Raw genomic sequence first — 20,956 nt, 5'->3', positions numbered from 1 at the left:
AGGCCAGAGGGCAACGGTGTTAAAGATTCAAACACACAAACATAAAAAACACTCTACTTTATACAGCAGATATTTAAAAAATAGAATAGAAACATAATTGGGACGCTTATGCTTATTCTTTGTCTGGATGTGAAACTCCTCAGTGATAGAAAGACATTCGATGCATTTGCTAGTTTTCAATAGTTACAGGAGCTCTTTAAACAAGTATTGAAATTCGTCGTTTTACAGAATCTCTTTTAAAGAAGAACAGGATTCACTTGAAACTGTCAGAGTTTGAAGATATATTGGTTTCAGCCAGGTCTCCCAAGGGTGTAATTTCAAAGTTTTATACTCTGTTGTTTCATCCTGACTCGTCTGTGTATGATTCCCTGAAGCCGTTGTGGGAGGGGGTAACACTTTGCTCTGAACTGATAGATATCACGATGTAACTTCCTAACTTGATTACTTACATCAAGACAAATATTTTTCATCTTAACACTTTTTCAGAAATTGTATGTTTTAATTTTTATACAATGCATTATCTAATTAAATATGTTCTTTATGCATACATTTCCAGAACAAAACGGTGAACTAAAATAAACACCTAAATGTGTATTTACTACTCGTGGCGCCCACTTCCTGTTCACAAATTTAAGGTTCAAGGTTATTTATTGTCAAATGAACAACAATTACAAGTGCAGTCGTTGCCATTTAAAAACTTGGGTCACAGGCTCCTTCCAACAATGCAATTTAAGTATGTATAAAATGAATAAATAAATAAATAATAATAAAATGACACAAGTAGAAACAAAAAAAGAAGCTGATTATAGGGATATAGGGAAGTAGCGCAAGGTATAAAAAGGATATAACATAAACAAGATATGAAATGATGTAATCAGTTTGCATTAATATACAGAATGTAACAGGAATGTGCTGTGGTAAAATGTACATTCATGAGACTGTGGATAAATATGTACTTACGGAGGTGCAGACTGTAATTTAAAGAAGGTAAAGTGACATGTAATATAAAGTTACAGTGACCAAAGTGATGAGTTCAGAGTCCAACAATCTTATGGCCTGAGGGATGAAGCTGTCCCTGAGCCTAGTGGTGTGAGCAGATTTTCATACTACAGCCAAACAGTGCACTAAAATATGTTTCTCCAACATTTGAGGCAATAAATAGACTATAAAGTAAGGGTGGGGGAAAAAAATCGATACAGTATAGTATCACAATATTTTTGTGCGATTGTCGTATTGTCACACAGTGCCAAGTATCAATTTTTTTTTTATTATACTATATATTATTAATATTACAAATACAAATTAACCTACATGGAAAACATGATCAGTTGCTTTTTCTGTCCACTACATACATTTTGCTGCAAAAAAACTGACAGAAGTGAGATGAACAGACTGAAAACTTTATCTGAATGGATGATACAAGCGTTAACAAAATTTTCTTTGGGAACATTATTTGCAGTTGAAAACAGGTAATAAATTCGCAGTATATTTTCATTACTTTTGTGTGTAGAAAACTGAGTCTGCCCAAGACAAAATAGTATATGTTGCCTTTTTTGATACCACCACTGGGGGCACCACAACTAGAAATGTGGAATTCTACAGATAGCAGCTTTAAGGGTTGGGAAATAAATGAACTACCCAATGAGTGGACCCCAGACAACAGACTGGAAATTGACCTGTGACAATCCAATTCCACCCTATGATATCAGGGTGGAGGCTAAAGAGTTGAGTCTACACACAATGTGGTTTTGATAGTGATCTAAAGTGACACCCTGTAGAAAGCACTCTATAAAGCTCTGACCCTAAAGATAGAACAGGTCAAAGGTTCAACAGATCGAACAGTTTACTGACACACACATGTACTTGCGTGGTAGTATAGCCACATGTTGGATTGATTTATTTATCTGTAACACGTGCTTCGGTCAGAGGCTTCGGCCAATTGAAAAAAGGCTGTCACAGCTATTTGCCAGAGGCAGAGATAAACATCACACCTCAGACACAGCCAGAGCCGCAAACATATCACACTTCAGCCGCCTAAAATTAGGGCCAGGCACGTCACAGCTCACCACTACACAGGGGAGAATGCATACAGTAAACAAGCGAACATCCAGTCAACAACATGGACACACAAACACACATGAACATAAAGAAATCCATAAAAATCTGTGTCTGGTTGAGTCTTAAACAGGATGTTTATAGAGCATAAGCAGTCAGGTCAGGTCCCATATTGATGTGAGCAGTCAGTGCTCTGTTCAAGAAATCAATCTGCTTAAAAAAAATCCTGATTTTGCACGCTTGCAGCCAACCATATGCAGTACAGTTGCTGCTAAGGTTGTTGCGCTGGCTATTTAATTCTTTATGGCTCCCTAAGCATCTGTCTAATAAGTAAGCACATTCACATGCTCGCACACGCACACACTCACATGCATATGCACACAGGCATACACGCTGCTACAGTATGACAAAGCTGATTAGGTGAATTTCAAGGGTTCAACTCACAGCCTCGGCACACTCCGAATTAAAAAGAAGCCTTTCCTCTTCTTTTCATCTAAAGTAGGCAATATAGCGTGTTCACTCCTTATCGCACCACATTTACAGTTGACCTCAAGCATACTTCTGGACTCTCTTTTCTCTTTCTTCCTTCCTCCACTGCTCATTCATCATTTAACACAGCATATCTGCGAGTGAGCAACCACCACTATGGTGGGCAGACAGGCTCTAAAACACTGAATACAGTTACTTGCGTTTTACTTTGTACCTGTTCTTAGCGTGTGTATGTTTTTTTGTTTTGTTTTTCAGCTATGCTAGGCTTTATGGATGACTGATGTCGGTGGGTCTGTTACCCCTTTTCCACCTAACGGTTCTTAAACCGGTTCTGTTCAGGTCTATTTAAATCTTGGTGCTATCTAGTAATCCAGCCAGTGTTTCCATCAGTTTTGAGTAGAGCCATTGTAATCAATGATGTGTCATCAGCGGAGTTTGTTGCACAATGCACAACAGAAGTAGTAATAGCAAGCTGACAGATCGCATTGATTACCCTCAAGCTTTTGTCCTGTCCTATTGGTGCAAAGTGAAATATTTCAACAACTCCTGGATGGACTGGCATGAAATTTTGTAAGAACATTTAAGGTCACCTGAGGATAAATTCTCCAATAATTACAGCATGCTGTCATTGACCAACAAGTCAAGTTCAGATTGAGGTTTTCAGGCGTGTGTGTGTGTCAAATGTGTTCTTCCTTTTGAAACAAGGGGCTCCAAACTGTTTCGAAAGGGGGCCAGATTAGATCATGTGAAAATACCTGGGGGCCAGCTCTTTCTCACATCATACAGGTTATTAAAGAAACATCATACAGATGACACAAATGCAACTGTTTCTGCTTTATGTGAAAAGGTATTCGACTTTTCACTGCTCCTGAAAGCGGTGATTTTGGTTTGTCTCCTACCTAGCAGGAAATACCTGCTATTAGATAACCCTTCGTTATTGTCGTTGTCACTGAGTTTATTGTCATTCAAACATGTTCAGGTCCAGCAGCGTACAGAATAAACAACATTTAAGATAGACCTATGATAAATAATTAAATAACCCTAAAAGCCTATAATAAACACAACACAGAGTTAAAAAACCAAGCAGCATGTTAAACTGCGTAACAGTGCATCAACAGCAGCACACAGTCACAGCAGTATAAAGTGAAAAGGACAGACTTAAGCTAGAGAGTTCATAAGCCTCACAGCCTCTGAGAAAAAGCTACACTTCAGCCTCATTTGCTTGTTTTCCAGCTGTCTATGAAAACACATCAGTTCAGCCTGTGTAGTTCCTGCAGGGTTACAAAATGTATGTGTGCCCACTGCCCTGCCATTGTGAGGTGAATGAAAAAAAAAGCAAAGTGATGTTGCCTGATTAACCAATATTGCGTTAATCAAATGGTATATTTTAAAATATGTTTGCTGGGATGACTGTAGCATTTGCATGAAGCCTCTTATCAACTCTTCATTCATAAATATAATGTTTGTCCACAACCCACTTCTTGTCATAGTTTAATTCTGCAACATTTTGTAGCCTTAAAGATATGATAGGGCTTTCCTGAAAAACAATGTATAGACTCATACAAAAGTAATTCCTCTTCAACCATCACCTATGACCCACTAAAAGTGTGTGGTGTTGTATCTATCTGCAGAGACTCTGCCCTCAGCCTGTATTTTCTTCCTATTTCCTATGTTTGGGACATTTATTGCTGTGTACCCCCACAGTGCTCATGTGAGGTCAGGGCAAAACACACACACAAAAAAACCCCAAAACAACGCAAATATAGTGAAGCAAAACATGAAACAAGTGAATCTGGGGTTGGCTTTTACTTTCACTTTCTCTGGTGGTGTGTTTACATACAGTAACCGACAATCCTGCATAGTACACCTCTACTCCCAAAACAAATTTACAATGTCTTTTGTAGAAGTGGATGGTAAGGTAAAGAGAGAACAACAACAAGCACAGGGCGCAGCAAGCTACAGCACATTAACTAAACCACCATTACAATCAAAGGTAATCATCCTGCCTGACAAAGCATTAAATGGATGGTTCATACACATGCCCCATAAATCTACAACAAAACACCCCGTTGCATATGGATTTAATAACACACATAATGCAGAGCGGCGGGGAGGGCGAGAGCACTGTGTGGCAAGACAATTACCAATCTCTCACCATAAGCTTGAGAGAGTGTCTTGGCATGAATTACTGAACATCCACTATGGAGAATTACTGCCTCAACTCTTGTTGATAAATCTCTCAGGAGGGGAGGGGAAGGGGAGAGATAGAGAGAGCTGCATCTGCCCTCTGTGTTGTGTACAGAGCCTTGGTATTTTCGGCCTGCTTTCGCCTACATGGGAGCATAAACTGTTTTACATGAGCACAATCAGGGGCACGACAGATTAGCACTGACACATCGCAATCTTCCCTTTGAAGACGAACCTTCCAAGCAAAACAACAGGGCCGAAAGCTTTGAAATCAGCTCTCTTCGATCCAAGGACTCCTCAAATCCCCCGAGGCACGGCAACATGGAAAGGATTAAGTCCTTTTGTTCTCGTGTAATAATGGACCTTGGACTGAGTGTAGCGGTATAGAAAGAAGAACTCATTATCTCCCTATAGGATGACAGCAGACAAAAAGTACTTGGCGTGGCTACAGAAAGTGCACATCCTATCGCCTGGATGTACAGGCTAATGGTGTTTGCAGCTTGGTGTGGAGGGTTTTTTGAGAGATGAAAATTGCTGCTGGCGTGCGATAACAGCACTTTGCCCCTCGCCACCGAGGTCTATAAATGATTATCAGGAGAACACTTGTGTATCTTGCCACCCTATGTTTGCATTTGCTGCACACGTGAATTAGTACCAATGCATGGCTGCGTCTGTGTGTAGGTGTGTGTGTGCGGTCCATCTAATCACTTATGGCTGAGGGCAGCGCTCTTTTTGGCACATGTAGGAGGGTAACATAGGGAGAATGTGAGGGAGCACCTAGAGGTGAATACCAACGATTAAGGCCACCGGTTAATAAAAAGCATTTACTCCACATTAACGTCAGGAAAAGCCTGTGCGCTCTAATGTCTAATACAGGATCACTACTTCCTGTAACATGGTTTTTTAAATTGGGACTTAATGAAGTGAAATAAAACCTAAATGAGAGTGTCGGTGACATAAATAGCCATCAAATAAAAGCGACATGCTGAACTCTGGTAGGCAGACTGTAAGTGCGGAAACACTCACTTCTCCTACTAAGTGAAACCCTGTGTCCTTTTTCCAAAAATGGCCAGATACGAAGCTATTAAAAACTTGCCCGGTCTTCAGAAATGAGACAGCTTCTGCTAAAAGATGTATCAGGCGGTAATAGCACCATTAATGATTCAGCAGTCATCAGTGGAGCTCAGGCACACTTGTCATTGTTGAAAGACATTTGGTTATGGGAGAAAAACGACTGACGTCCAGGTGACGGGCGGAAAGATAGATTTCTGGCCTGGAGATAATGATGATGTGACGGTGAGAGCTGAATGAAGATGAAATAGTGATGGTGAGGCTTTGAAAAGTTTTCAAGTTTGCCAAGTCATTCTCTAACACCTAAAGCAGCCATGTTTTTTCTGGTGTGTACTTGTTTTGAGCAACCCCAGGATTCATTTGTGCTTTAAATGTACTCAAAAGTCATATTAATTTGTCATTATAACAGAACATCCCACTCAATAATCAAACATAACTATAGTTTAAATGTATTAGGATTCATTAGGATTGTATTATATTATGCACAATGCTATTATAAATGAGAGCATCTGGCTAGAATTCACTGCTCATTGAAAATACAGCCACAGCATGACATAATGTCCCTAATATGACAGAAGAAGAAGAAGAAGGAGCAGAGAAAATAATAGCCCTATTTAGCCTATTGATCTTAGATAAGTCTCACAGTGACATTCAAAATAAAAACTTACAGTTATTAAAATAATCAATACCTTACCAGGGCTCTCTACAGGTCATGCTCTGTAATCCTCAAGTCCTGTAAAATATGAATAATTCTTAACCTATGTACCCTTCAACAATAAATGGTAATGCTGTAGTGAATGATTCATCATCTGACCTCAGCACAGATCCTGAACACGTTCACAGCTAAATGATTTAAAAGGTAGTTTGTTCTAACTTCATAGAGGTTTAGAGCATTTTAAAGACCACGTCAGACATGATGGAGGCTGTTGTATGCAGCTTTGAACTAGGAGGTCCTGCTACACGCAGAATCTTTTACCCCTCGCTGCATCATCGAAGGTTAGGACCATAGGATGTATAAAAGAAGTGACGTCATCCATTAGTTTGTAGACTCCTGTTTTGAAGCCTCAGATTCATCCCTTTGTGTCTCTTCCTCGCGTCTTAGCTCCGCACTTGTAAGACGCAAGGGAGAGATGCAATGATGAGATGCCAGGAGAGCGGAAGTGAGGAAATATGTACTTAGAGAAATGAGACGCCTTTTCCTCTGAAGCGTCACGTAAAGAGACGTCTCTTTGTGATGGCGGTGGCAACTGATCACGCTCAGCTGTCAGGAGGCTTTATTAACAGCTACTACATAGAGACTTTTGATGGAGTTTGTGTGCACACTCATAATATATTATATACACCTATATAATGTATGATAAAGACACAGTTATCAGAGGCAGAGCAGCAGTTTTCTCTCTGTTCGACAAACACCTGCACATGAATAACAACCTGCGTTCTATATTTTACTGTGTCCTGTTCAAAGTCAGAGAATGCGTTCATATGATTTATTCATTATTTGCATCTGTCCTTATTAATATTCTCATTGTGAATTCATTATTTAGAAAATGAAATTATTTATTAGGCTAAATGTTTCAGGGAAAAGTGAAATAATGTAACTCATCAGCCCGACGCTCAGGAATGATGACTGGAAATGACGAACAGTGGTGTAAAAAGTGTTTCTTGCTGACAGACAGGCTCTCTCTGACTTTTACTGTCTCCATTATAAAAGTTAATGGGGGAAGTAACAGATCATGAGAAGAAAAATCTGTCTAATTAATGAAGGCCGTTGTTTGTGCTCCTTTTCTTGTTCAGATTTTTAACTAGATGGTGAATGAGAAAAGGAATGTAACATAAAACTTGGGAGTGATGCACTTGAGTTTAATATCTTATCTGTCGTCACTCTGGTATGAAACTTTGGTCATGTTGTGATGTATCAGATAAGTCCAATCAGCTGCGGCACTGCATGTGTCCAAGCTATGGCTAATATCCAATGGGGGGGGGGTTGGTATAGACTTCTGCGAAGGCTGCACTCATCCTCTCTTCCCTCTCCTCTGAAAGCCTCCTCAACTCCACCAAATACATTTAAGGAATTGGGACATCCTTCACAATGGCGGGTCTCAATCAATTTCCAGGTCAAGTGATTGAGGACAGAGGAGTTGAGGAGGAACACTGGGATGAACCCCTTGAGTTTGGCATTTTGGTCTTCACCATCTTGTTTATTTGGAGCCAGAGGTAACCGTATCTGGACAAGAGGCTGGAGCTGGGAAGGACATGCATTGCTATGCCTCTATACTGATTAAGAGGATGTGGTGACAGGAAGTGGCAACTTGTCAATCACATGCCCTAAAGCAGGGATTCTCAACTTGCTTTGCCCAGGGGCCACTTTTGCAAAATGATTTGAGGCCAGGGGCCAGTTCAGTAACACTGCCCTAAAGCATACCCTGCTTTATTGTCTCCTTTACTCTGAATAGGACAGTTATTTACAAGGTAAATGGACTGGACATGTATAGTGCCTTTCTAGTCTTCCGACCACTTTTACACTATGTCACATTCACCCAATCATACTTGTGGCTGAGGCTACCATACATGGTGCCATCTGGTACTCAGTAAGCATTTGCATGCACTCACACACCGATGGAAAAGCCATCAGGGGCGATTTGGGGTCCAGTATCTCACCCAAAGAAACTTCATCATGTGGACTGGAGGGACCCTGGGATCAGACCGCCGATCTTCAGATTGGTGGACAACCTGATTTGAGCTTGCGATTGAGACCATAAACTCATTAAGAAAATGTTCATTTGCTCATGCTCATTTGCTCATGCTCATTTTTGCACTGAATAGAGTGTGCCAGGGCAAAACCCGGAAGTTTAGCATCGCGCTGGTTCCCGGAAGAGAAAGAGAATGTGATTTTTGCATTGCGTTTTGGATTATGTCAGAAAATATGCTCTGTGGCTAACACGAGTTTATGATACTTACAGGTTTTGTTCAGTGAGATAATCTTCACATATGAACACCTTTCATGCCGCATTTGAAGCTTAAATGCGATCGCCAGAAGTAAAAAGCTAATGTTAGGCTTTAACGGACTACATGACTACTCCACGGTCACATGACTCTTTACTTCACCGCCACTAAGCTTTCAACTCATTTCGGCCGCCTTATTTTAAAAACATTGTATAATGGGGAAATCAGACTGTTTAAGCTAAATAAGAAGCTGTAATGGCGGACTGCCAGCACTCTCGCCTGTTCGGGGGTGATGACGTTTAATGTCCCCGACAGGGTTTGTAGTCGTATTGAGCAACTTGTTAGCAACTACCTTTTTTACGACACGTAAAAGCTTCAAAATTCACAAGTAGGGTATTTACTGACGCGTTTTATGTCATAGAACAAAACCTGAAACTCGCTCAAGCTTTTGTTAACCACAGACCTTATCTGAGGCATTTTACCAAAATCCCATTCAAAAAACGTATTGACTTTTAGACGAGAGAACCAAAGTGCTAAAAGCGCTAACGGAGTTCCGGGTTTACTGGCACACTCTATTACATACAATTAGACTCCTTTAGGAAACCAGTGGAGTTGCCCCCTACTGGCCATTAGAAATAATGCAGGTTTAAGGCACTTCCAAATTAATATCGATAAACAGATATCTACATATATATGCAGATATCTGTAGGCAACGGGACAAAATTTTGGTATTGGAAACATTTCGGTTTCTTTTTAGTCTGAGTGGGCTAGTATTGACCGATCATGTTTAAGTGGCAAGTAAACAGTCCATATGGAGAGTCGCAATGCATTGGCTGAAATATAACCTCTGAACCCACTGGCTATCTTCTGACAACAATTACATTTTTTTTTAATCTGAATTTAAATGCAGATATCTGTTTATAGAGATTAGCCAAATTGAGTGGCACATAGAAGAAGTCTTGGCTCGAATATCTGCTTGCTGTACTGGATCTTCCTAAGTACTGGCCGTTGCCCTCAGAGGCTTGTCATCATCACACAGATAGCTGATGTGTTCTGAGACTGCTTATGCATTGGCTTCATCTCTCAGACCTGGAGGCTACGTCCACTTCTTTTATGCACATGGTCATATATGGTCAAGACCACATTAGTCTCCACCCTGACAATGTATCCATCCTCTGACTCTGAACACAAAAGAATTTATACAAATACAATATAAGAGCCTCCATCTGCTCAAGCAGCTGGATGTAAGTCTGCCTGGCTGCAGCATTCTGACTTTTTATGTCTTTGTGTTAATGTTTTAATGCAGAGAATCAACATAATTGTTTTTTTAATAACTGTGTCTTCAGAAGGCCTGAAGCAGCTACTGTACTTTGCCTTTGCTTTACAGTACCTCTGTTGCTTTGCTTCGCCTTCTAATTTGCCTCCAGTCTGCTGCTGTGTCAATTAGCTCTGACCTATAGATGAACTGTTGTGTGTTTACCCTCCATCATATGAACTGCTTTATATGCTTTTAATTCCTTTTTTGCCTCAAGACACTGTAGTACATTGTACCCTTTCTGTCTGTATATTATTTGGATTGCTGATTGCTGCATTGCCCCATCCAGCCTTAAACTTTGACTCTGTTCCTTCACAGTGAGTGACTGAGGCTGCACTGAGCTCCCGCTGGTTCACAGAACAGTAGCCTTCCCAATGCATGCTTTCACCCTCAGTGTGTTGTCATAAGCACTGCCTTCTGCAGTATTTATGTTTCCAGACACTTGTGGGCTACTAGGACACCACTAGCTTGGTAACCTCCCTTGGCATTTGGCCTGTAGCCTTATCTGTACTTCTTGTTCACTCTGACTTCTGATATTTTTAAAGTATTTGTGTTCTTGCATATGTATTCCTGGATACAACAAATCTGAATAGATTTTTTTATATTTAACTGATTGAAATTAATTTTATGTAGTGGCATTTTATTTCTCTGAAAAGAACTGACTCAAAATACATGTTTGTTAGGGCTGGGCGATGTGGACAAAAATTCATATCTCAGTATTTACAGGCTGACTGGCGATACACGATATAAATCTCATATTTTCTACAAAATGGGCTACATGTTTTCAGTTGCGAGTCAAAGTCACATTTGAAATGACACAAGCATTTTTATAAAAACAGACTGTGATAAAAAATAAAATGCAAAGACAGGGATTTTATTCCCGTTTGAAAACAGTTACACCTCCAAAACACTAGTCTGGGTTTCTGTGAAGTGTTGTAAAGTTTAGCTGATTCAAAACACACGTTAAATATGGCTTAACAGCGACAATTCCAAACACAAGTACACAAATCGGCTTCATTATAACTTGCAGCATTCACAGATAAAGCACTTGTCTTTTGCTGGACACATTTTCCCCACAAATACAACATGCTAATGTTATTAGCACGATCCTATGGCATTTTACATTGTATAAATTAGCCTAGCAGCTAGCAGACTTTTCCTCTACTCATACGAAGCCAGGGACAACAGCAACATTTAACAAAGGTGACGTAACAAAATTCGGCTCCATTACAACTCAGAGTTCATCGACAAAACAACTGTCTTATATTAAACACATTTTCCAAACAAATACAACATGCTAACATTATTAGCACAAGCCTACGGCATTTTACATTGTATGAATTAGCCTAGCAGCAAGCACACTTTTCCTCTACTCATATGAAGCCAGGGACAACAGCAACATTTAACAAAGGTGACGTTACAAAATTCAGCTCCATTACAACTCACAAGGTTCACTATTTGCTAAACACGTTTTCTAAATAAATATAACATGCTTAGCACAAGCCTATGGCATTTTACATTGTAAAATTAGCCTAGTGATTAGTGAAGATTTCCTTTGCTCATATGAAGCCAGGATAAATCACACACAACACTTAAAATTCTATTTTGTGGAGGCTTTATTGTCTTCACAATTTATTGTTTCTTATCTGTGAAATTAAAGTAAATAAAAGCTTTGTTTCCACTGACAGAAATGGTTTCAGCTTACAAAAATAGACAGAAGATCTGCATCGCTGTGAGTAAGTGAATGAGTGGGGTGGAGCTGTGCACACTGAGATGCACACTGGTATGCCTCATGTAACGCAACTTGACCCTTTATCGACATAAACTGTGTCGTATAAATTTGTATCTTGCTTGAAAATACATCGATATGTTGTACATAGTCATCATATCACCCAGCCCTAATGTCTGTTTGTTTTTGCAAAATCTGTGTATTCCTACACACTAAAAACTAATTCTTCGTTTTAACAATCATTAAAAAGGTGCACATTTGAACTTGTGCCTGCTGAAACACTGTGTAGCTGATGACAAAAACTGCTGTTATTTCTAGTTGATACAGTTCTTATCATTGCTAATATAATCACACTGAGGCCTCATCAAAATTCTTATCTCAAATTCTCCTTGTTCACTTTCACCCCCATTTAGAAATGAGCACAAGATCCATTCTTTTCAAAAACACTAATATACTGTAGTTTTCCATGCTTACTTTGTCCTCAAGCCACTTCACTTGATATTTTGTATAATAAAGTTCTCAATTTTCTAATATAATGGCTGCAAAATACAACATATATATTCATTGCACACATTCTGTCCTATAACTTGTCGGATATTATGAAGTAACTTCTCCAAAGTACACAACCTGTCACACGACAGTTTTTTTTGAGTGCCATTTTGACCTCTGCGCCATGCCGTGTGCATAATTAAGTGAGTTCCAGCTGGTGTGTGGTGCCCTGGGGAACGAGGTGAGAATAAAGCCTGCTGGAGAGAGAAGACTCCCCCCTTTTCTCTCCCATCTCTCCACCCCACTGCCACCGCCGTCCAACTCTCTTAACATGCCAAGTCATGATGAGGGAGCTGCGAGAGCTTCTCTGCTGGATCCGACACACTGGGGAGAGACACTGACAGTTGCACAAGAAGCAACACAGCAGACTGGAAAAGCCCTGCCATCCCAGCATGATGGTGATGGTTGGAAACTTATACTGCTTTTGGGGACGTGCATGAATGAATCGCATTTTTCACATATTTGATCATACACTGGCATGTACCCGCAGTCACGTGTGCAGCGAACACATGCACGACGACGTTGCCTCAAAGCTGTTGGTGATTCTCATTACAATAAAAATAACATATTAATCACCTGCTATGTCTAATATTGCATTTCAGTGAGGCATCAACTATGTTCTGAAAGAGACATATTCACTCATCCATCTCTTCTCTAAATTGCCATCTCCACAGGAATGCCCTGCAGGGAAAGGCTTTTCTCTCCTGCAATAAACAACTGTTTTCTCATTATGTCCTGCAGCTGAAAAAAAATGGCTTTTACACTCCAATGCAGCCATTTTCCCTTTTGCCAATACCTTTCATGGGTAATCCCTGTAATCATTAGTGGCGATGGATTGTGAATGCACTAAAGTTAATTGTTTGAACGCGTGGAAAAGGAATCCTGTTCACTCAAATCTGGGCTTTCTGGGTTACATCACTTCCAGAAAAGCCTGCTGAAGGTTAAATGTATGCAGGAGCACATCTTTGTATTGTTCTGCCAAATTGTTTCCTCAAGGATGAGGTAACACATTAAGAGCATTAGGAAGCAATCTGTGTTTCCTGTCAGTCAACATGTAAACAATCCATTGTAGCGATTAAGATCGTTCACATTCATTCCTGCCAACCACTTCCTCAAGTCAGGTGTTGGCCTGCGGATTCATGTGTAATTTAATCATACCAGGCATTAGCAGTCTCTTTAGCTCAAGTGGCGACAACACAACAGAGACCTTGTCCTGAAAAAGAGGCCCAGAGGTACAGGACTGTACCAAGAGTCCAATTAGCTGCTGCTTGATTGCCCACCCAGCTGGATGCACCCCAGGGGAAACATGCGGACATCCACAAGAGTCCGACTGTGCTGCTGCGCTTCACTCTGAAACAACCACACCCATATGTTGGGACAGAGAGTGTTAATGTGGACGTTTGTCACTTGTCTGGGCCAGTTGAGGATCCCTTATGGTAACTGATGTGGGTGCGATGAGGCGATTTCGGAGATGGGATGGGCCGGTGTGCTTGTGTCAGCTCGGATTCTTCATCTCCATGGCAACACAGTGGCAAGAGGAGCTAAGCAATTAAAAGTTTGTCAAGTTCGGCTCCGGCATGGGCAGGAAGCCAGCTTGACTAAATTACAATTACAGATCGAGCTCTTTGGACGGGAGGGATAATCTTGTTGTCAGTGCTTTCTGACTCTCTCTTTTTTTTCTTTTTTTTTAAAAAAGAGGAATTAATAAGCTCTCTTTATGCTCCCCCAAATCAAAAGCAGATACTTAAAATCAAAGCTTTGATGTTGGCACAATTCGTGCGAGCTAAACGGAGATGGAAACACTGCTATGCTAAGACAGGCTATACTCAAGAGAGCAGCCTACCCACAAACCACAGTGACTCATCAGGTCACCTTTCTGTTGATGAGACTCGAGGAGGACAGAAAAAGATCATCTCCCCTCTTGTAAATGTCTGTTGTTAGATACTCCACGGGTTGCTAAGGGCTTGAGTGCAGGGAAAACAGGAGTCGGCTGCTCCTCTCAATAGTTAGTCCACTCTAACACAAAGTGGCCTGGGCAGATACAGGGGCTACTTTTGAAAGAGGCACTGGCTGAAATGAAGGGCACCGGCAAGCCACATATTCAGCCGGCTGCTATTATGGGCTGGTTTCACTCTGCTGTGTATGAATCTGGTTTTATTACATGATGAACCGCAGCTACAACAAACCACAAAAGGTCATCTGCTCCAGAGGGAGAATCGCATGACCTGCAGTTCACTCCTCTGCAAGATTTACCTTAGAGATCATTTACGAACAGCAATTTACATGCAGGGAGGCTACTTTCACTGCAAACACCTCTCACACTACCTGCATTCTGAGTGCCTATGGGACTCTGTAAAGGTTCAGATCTTAATAAGGTTCAGTATCCTTACAGCCACTAGTCTGTAATTAGGCAGGAGAAGCAAAGGAAGGCTATTTGGTTGTGGAGTAATGAAAAAACAACAGAGAAGGAGAGGTGGGATGCGACAGCTCGGTATGGAGAAAGAGAACAGATTGTGACAGGCAAAAAGCATCTGCTGCTATCTGCCCGATTGTCAGTTTCAAAGCAGTCCTTTCCAGAGAGGGTTTTCTATCATTTATCAGCTTTTTTTTTCTCCCCAGTCTCTCAGTCATGGGAGAAATCTACGTCTCGCCTCAAAGTCACAGTGTGTTCACTGTTATGCAAGACAGGGGTAAGCTGCTAAAATGTAAAAGTGGAAATCGACAGTGGTGTGACAGTGTCGGGTGAGTGGCAGTGGATAACACAGTGCTATTCTGAGGATGTGGGTGAGGATGCTCGCCCATTTAGACCCCCTATGGGCGCCTCAGACTGGGCACAATTCTCTCTGCTGCTGCCAATTTAGGAGCTCAATGGCTCATTGAAGCTCCTCTTACACACCGGCGACACTGAATTCAGGTTCACTTTGAATTTTCTCCACTTTTTTGATCGATACGTCTTCATCCTGGCTTCATATCTGGGACACTGCACCAGGTAATCGTGTAATAATATCTGCAGGAGATTGGTTTGAGGTGCTAAAACCTCAGGACCATCTGTCTATCTTTGATGTTGGCATCGTCCCCTGACGCCCCGCTCCTGCCGGTCCCGTTCCTTAAGGCCTGGTGGTAATTGGGTTACAGACAGAGAGAAAAGGGAGAGAGAAGAGGAGGCGTCTTCAAGCCCGGGTTTGCCTCGTCCCTCACCGGGCCCACAAGCCTGTTCTTGATGTCTGTGACACAGGAGACAAACTCTGTCATCGCAGAGTTGAGTCATCTCAGAGGAAAGGAGAGGAGAGGAAAGGAGAGAAGAGGAGAGGAGAAGAGAAGAATTCAACTACATAACTCCTTCCTTTCAGTATTTACACCAGATTCTACTTCATCTCTAATAGTTGGCAATACAGCGTCAGAACTAGTCCCTTGCACTTGAATCCAAGTGTCCTTCCACTGAAGCACTGATGTGTGATATTTGATTGGCTGTTAAACACATGCAGCCAGCGTCCAAAGTGGTTATTTGAGATGACAAGAATGCGTTCTCTAGTAACAGTAAAATGCAAGTGGTAAGCGGGTCCGGCCTCTCCCATCTGCGCTCTGCTCCATCCATTACAACACCCGCAGATGGGTCTTTAGCCTGTCATTAGCACACTGTTGAATGGGTAATGTGTGCACGTGTGTGTGTGTAACATGTAGAGGCATTTTACCGCCATATGATGCATTACATCTCAATCAGCTTAGCCAAGGCAGCCAGGAAGTGCACAGGGCTGTGAGGCTAATTTTCATAGTGGCCAGACAGTGTAATTACATCCAGCATGTGATGCCCTGTAGCCCAAAAAGATTTTTTCGTGCGACATCTGTAATAGTGTCACAACTCCCATGAAATGACTTGTTTCACTATCAGAGCTTGATCAATCCGGTCTGATAACATTTCAGAAGTCTTCAAGAGCCGCACGATTTAATAATTTTAACCTCATTTAAGTTAGCAGAGTGCTAAACTGGAAGTAGCATGCTTCAGCAGAAGCAGTGCCAATCATCTGGGTAATTTCATATGCAGCAGTTGAACTTCTTTGGCTTCATTCCTTTAATAGGAATGAACAGGGCCTAAGTGGGCATCAAAACCTGCACAGTCTCCTATACGAAGAAGTCTTTTTGGTGCTACATTGTGTGTGTAGCGATTGTGCAGCCAACAGAGTGTGTTCGTGAGTGATGGTGATGCATTACTGTGAGGCTGCGGCGTAGCATTTGCATTGTTTCATATTTATATATTTAAGTATACGTTTTAATCTGTTAAGCGTTAATATATTGTTTAATTTCAAGATCAAATTTGCCTTTGAAATATATAAGAATGTTCTGAGCATCGTATTACACTGTTATTATTTTCTAATTAGTGTTCAGGCACAGACAAACGGTACCATTTCGTCACTTGTACTGTTTTAAAAGTACCGTTTTACCAGCAGTGTCAAAAAAAAACTAACCTAACAATACCCATCTGTGATGGGGCCCAGCCTCCAACGCTGTATCCAGTTCTCTTTATACATCATACCTAAGTTTTGATTTTAAGGAATTTTCTTTTTCATGTTATCACTCTATAACACCGCCTGCTTTCGTATTCCTTCTCTCTCTCTCTCGGGAGGCGGTATCATATCTCAGCTCAAAATTATACTGTTTCTCAGATGCTCACATGCAATCAGTGAGTAAGAGAGGCCCTTGACCTTTCAAGATGCATGGATTTCCTGTCACGGCTACCAGTATAAGAGAGGATTTTTATAGCTCCGCTGTGTATCATTAAGCTCCATCCCTTCCTCCCTTTACCACCGTGGTACGACTGTCACTCACATGCTGCTGTAACTGCAGACCTGATGTCCTTATTACCTGTGTTGGCTCTCCCAGTGAGTGTGGGAATGCTGACAGGCTTTTAGGGGCAAGGAGTGTTACTGTGACAACACAGGCACTAAGTGAAAAGGGCTGTTATGAAAGAGAGAGGAGGCGTGGTGGAGCACGGTGGGGGGAAATGCACCTCTGGACCCTCAAAGATCTTTAGAAACTCACACAAGCCGAGGCTGCTGTCAGACGGTGAGCGGCACACTCGTGTGTGTAATACCGAGCGGAATCAGGATATTTTTTTTTCTTTCAAGTCTGGTGAGGTGCTATGAAAACAACTCTGTTCTCGCTGGGTGACAGATTTCCAATGCTGGCAATAAAGTCTTGTTACTTCCAACTCGTAGGTACAGGTAATGAAATTCGGGTGGCTGGGCTGACATGTGGATGGAAAATCTCATCTCGCAGTGCCACTGGGCAGCAGGCAGCGCCACACACCTGTAATGTGCTTTGCTGCCCTTGGTCCCTGCGGGGATGACTCCTCCGCCTGACAGGGACCTGCTGAGGACATGTCAGCGGCGCTGGCCTTTGTCACATTGTCATCCTGTTCCTCACACGCCACTTGTCCAATTATCATCCTCTAATCGTCTTTTAATGAAACTGAAAGGGGCCTGAGGAGGCTGGGGGAAGCTCCTACAACTGCATCATGGGCAAAAAAAGGTGTTTCATAACAGTCTATGTTACAGAGCTGTATTACCTTAAAGCCTGACTGACTAAATAGAATAATCAATGGATAGTAAAGCAAGAGCACTACAGTAGGTATTTTATGCCATCAAATCCTTACTCACTGCTGATTGATTAACTATAATGTCAACAAACCACATGCAGTGCTGGCTAATGCATCGCCAGGCAGTGACCAAATTTGCTCGTAAATCTTTTATTCTTCCACCTCAGGGGAGTCAAAAAATGAACCATCTATTATGTCCGCAAAGCTAGAATTTGCAACCTAACCAGTGCACCCCCTTGAATTATTGAATAAGCTTCCTAGAAAGGGAATGGCCATGCTTTGTGATCTAATATCCTCTCAACATATTTCAAAGTGAAGTGAAGTGTCCTTTTCTGTTTTCATTCCCGGCTGTATGCTATCTGTGCGTGACAGCTGGCTGTAATTTAGCAAGGGTTTGTGAAGGCAATCTGCTCAGCCTCACCTGCTTTGGGACTTTGCACATCAGAATTGTCTGGTTATTTCCTCCACAACTGCAACTGCTAACAGCACTTCTCGGACCAGGGCTCAGGATATTCCTATCACAACCTATGAATTAAATATCATACAGAAAGACTCACTGAAAAAATAACAGTAAAAAAGAAAGAAAAGGGAAAAATGTTGGATTCACCGTCTCACCACAGCGAAGCCTGCAAATTGTCCTCTAAAATCTAGACGTCTTTTTTTTTTTTTTTTTGGAAGGCAGGACACGGTTGACCTTGCATTATTGAGATAAAATTCTACAAAGCTTGAGACATTGATTGCAAAAAGGCCATGACCTGTTTTATACAAAGATTTAGCATCTGCTAATGTCCTGCCTTCTTCCTTATAATGCAAGTGCATTTATAATTAATGGATTCTTGACGTGCAAAAAGTTCATGATAAAAACGAAAACCTTTTCTTTTCCATTGAGGCTGAATGTCATACTTTAGCTCAAGAAGATCAGAGTTTAGCTAACACCATTATTTGGCAAGAAGAGAGGATTAAGCTTATCACAGTGTGACCCCAAAAATGATCTGGAGCTTTTCGAAAAAATGGACACAAGCTCGGGACAGTTTAAAAGGACAGCCTCTGTGAAAATAGACACACACATAGCAGTACTGCGTTACTGAGTATTAGGCCTATACATTTACAGTTTGTTCTGACAAAGTAATTTGACATAAAATATGACGTAAATATAAACAAATTTCCACTAGTTACTTTTGAATTAAATAATGATTGGTTGTCAGAAAAGGACAAAGGGAAGGAAAGAAGCCTGGATACTTCACTGCAAATCTCCAGGTATGCTCATATGATACCAGAGGACATCCCAACACACTGTCTGATTGAGCTGATAACTCTCACATGCCACCAAAGCCACTGTCAGCAGACTCTTATTTCACTGGTTGCACAATAAATGGAAAACATACAGATGAATGTACATGATATCAAACAGCTGGTCTGCACTATCACGTACACCTACACATAGTAACAAGCTAGTGTGCAGGAATGTTTATGTGTTGCCCGGCAACAGTCCAGTCCAAGTCCAGCTGTGGAACTATTTGTGTTTATGGAGCCAAAAAAATAAAGATTAAATCGCTTGCTACTGGTCACTAATAAACACTCTCAAGGTTGTGCTGTTGTACTGAACATCAGCCCGGCTATGTTTATTTTCTGGACTTGGTCTGCGGCTTGCACCTACAATCTAATCAGACCTGTGCTGATATTTGGTACAAAAGTGCTCCCTCCTATAAGATATAAAGGAGTATGAGTAATGTGATTACTGTTATCAGTGATATGCCTATGACATGGACACACACTTTTACTTTCTCTGACTAGGCTTGTCTTAGTAACTACTTTTGCTGGACAATTTATTGTCCCAGAAATAATGCTGATTAACAATATGATTGTCAAATTATACTTCTGATTTCCGGTGGCGCGCTACATGGAGTGACTGCCTAGCAACAAAGCTCCGGTATCTGCCTTAAATTTCCCCCAATTCAAGGGTATATATTCATTCAAGTCTGTTCACATCGATTTAATAATGAGTGGGGACAAGACTAGGAAGGGTGGATACAAGTTACAAACTAATGCCGAACGGGAAATTGTGAGAGAAGATGTGGCCAGCGACATTTCAATGGGACAAGATGGCAGTCACGGAGTGGTGAGTAAAGTCTTGACTTTGGGGATGGCAGCGCTCCAGGCCGAATTGAAGAGAGATCTCGGGAGGACATTAAAAAACAAATGGACGTATTCACAATGGAAATAAACTGGAAAGTACAAGACGCGACAAGTCAGGGAGAAGGAGTAGTGAAGCGCGTAGGAGAGATGGAAGGAAACATCAACGATATGGAACGATGGGACATCGGAGTCAAGGGTGTCCTTACCCAGCTGCTCAATAATCACTGAGTGTGACAGGATAAAGTGTCTGATCTGGAGGGGCGATCCAGACGTAAGAATATCAGGATTTACGGTGTCCCAGAGGACGACAAAGGCACCTCAGCAGTGGCGTTTGTTAAAAAAATCAGATGAAGTCGGAACTGGGAGGCAACCTAGGCCTGGACCGCGACCGTGACCTTGGGACAGAACATGCCCCCCAGGCACCAACAATATGATTGTCGTCTTAAGACCATAATGATAATTTAACAGCACAATAATCCAAGTACACCCTTTCAAATATAAATGAAAGAATATTCAGACATTGGAGAAAAATATCCCCCAAAAAATAAATACATTTTTCTTATTATCCTGGCAACATGTTGGCGAAAATGATGGTGACATTCTTATGTAAACTAACACTCATGTAAATACAAGGACAGTAACGTCGTACAGTACAATATACTGTCCATATTATGGACATGACCTCGACATTTTTCCTGACCTTGATAAGTAGTTAATATTATTTTCATGACAGGCCTTTGTACTGATGTTTGCACATCATGGATGATGAAAAAAAGCATTAAAAAATGGGTCTTACGGGTAAAGAGTGGTGTAAGCTGATAGAGGAGTTTAGTGTGGGGGGGGCTAAGCTTTATAGGTGCACTGAGTGGATGATAAAGCTCTCACAGTA

General features: G+C 41.3%; 1 protein-coding gene across 2 annotated transcripts in view; it reads right to left on the bottom strand.

The window, feature by feature from the left end:
* Nucleotides 1–20,956, bottom strand: part of LOC117267433 (regulator of G-protein signaling 6-like) — a 60,665-nt gene that overhangs the window by 18,177 nt on the left and 21,532 nt on the right. The window lies entirely within an intron of this gene.

This window comes from Epinephelus lanceolatus, chromosome 15, assembly GCF_041903045.1.
Source record: "Epinephelus lanceolatus isolate andai-2023 chromosome 15, ASM4190304v1, whole genome shotgun sequence".
NCBI classification, from domain to species: domain Eukaryota; kingdom Metazoa; phylum Chordata; class Actinopteri; order Perciformes; family Serranidae; genus Epinephelus; species Epinephelus lanceolatus.
Note: the sequence above shows the minus strand (reverse complement) of the source record. Positions and strands in the feature narration are given on the sequence as shown.